This window comes from Oryzias melastigma, linkage group LG16 (genome assembly GCF_002922805.2).
Source record: "Oryzias melastigma strain HK-1 linkage group LG16, ASM292280v2, whole genome shotgun sequence".
In the NCBI taxonomy this organism is placed as follows: Eukaryota; Metazoa; Chordata; class Actinopteri; order Beloniformes; family Adrianichthyidae; genus Oryzias; species Oryzias melastigma.
In genome coordinates this window covers 19,123,796-19,125,371 of record NC_050527.1, presented here as the reverse complement: position 1 = coordinate 19,125,371, position 1,576 = coordinate 19,123,796, and positions in this window count along the sequence as shown.

The window sequence follows — 1,576 nt, the reverse complement described above, 5'->3', positions numbered from 1 at the left end:
AGCCTCCGTGTGAGCTGTTTGTCAGGGCTCCGGTCAGGACCGGACCGGACGATGGAGTTTCCCTTTGATATCAACCAAATATTCACCGAACGGATATCCGTTCTTGACCAGAATCTCGTAGCGGGCCGGTGGACGGCTAGGAGGTGGGTGGGTGTGAGGATGCCGGTTGTCTTTGTTGTTAGCATGTTTTGATGTAGCACCGCCCCGTCCTGCCATAAATCCCCTAAAAATATATCTTAATAGCTAATTATCATACACATTCTTAAAACTCTGAAAGAATTAAAACGTTTTAACCCCATACACAGTTAATATATATTATTTTTTAATGCATCTGTGCATTAATTGAGGTTTTTTGAATCTTTGACAACAGCCTTTAGCTTTTCTGTGTTGTTATCATCATCTTCTACGTCACAGTTTAGGGTCAGGGCACTCATTTTTATTGAAGTTTACAGTTTCTAAACAAATGTACACCAAGTCAGTTCTCCAAGTTACCAATAGAGGGCGGCATGTATGAAGTTAGCCCCAAATTTCTCTAACATGTTCATTTTTTAACCTCAATTTATTTTACAAAAGAGATTACACTGAGGATACATTTATACATGTTACGTATTATAATAGAATTCAAACTTCAGTGGGCAGATTTGATTAATAAGAGGTTAAATTTTGTGCTTTTTGGGGCGTATTTTCCCCTGATTTGAACATGTTTGACACGCTAAAACAGGTCTCAAGTCATTAAGACACAAGTTTGTGTTTGGCATCCAAGAGTTTCTGAATTTCCTGCTGTTTTTCTTCTCTGTCCTTCCACCAGGCCTGATCTTCAGGCAAACCTCGCTACGGTGATCGACGAGTTGGGGAAAGCCTCAGCAAAGGTGAGTGCACAGGGGCGTGATCGCTGGATGTCAACTCCTCAGAGCTAATTTATCAAATGAGCAGCAAAACAACTTTGGTCCAGTGCCTCTATAGAATAGGAGCCATGTGTTAACACAACCTGGAGTATGATCATCTGTGAAGTTGTTATCCAAAGAAACACAAGACGTTTATTTTATCCGTTTCAAAGCTATAAAGAAAACTAGGATGAGCTTCAAAACCTTGACTAAACGTTAAAAGTAAAATGGAAATGAAAAGTTGATTGATTGGGGATTGCAGAATTTGGCTCCTAAGTGTAGAAATCCAGGCTTGGAAATTGTTGGAATGTCATAAGTCATCTGTGCGGTCTCCTCAGGCGCAGCAGCTGACCGCGGCGGTGACCAGCGCCTCCAAGCTGCAAACCCAGCGGCACCAGCTGTACCTCCTGAAGGATGGCGAAAGCAGCAGGTACGTCTTCCTTCATCCTCTAAGCTCCTCCCCCTTCCGTGCTGTTGTCACACATGTCTCATGTTTGCAGCGGGCGAGGCACCGTCGTGGGTTTCCTGAAGGTCGGCCATAAGAAGTTATTCCTGCTGGTGAGTCTCTTATTCTTCCCAACTCTTCTGGTTCCTGGTCCTGCGTTGACTCTTGTTATCGTGCAGGACCGGCAAGGCGTGCACGTGGAGGCGGAGCCGCTGTGCGTCCTCGACTTCTACATTGCAGAGAACTT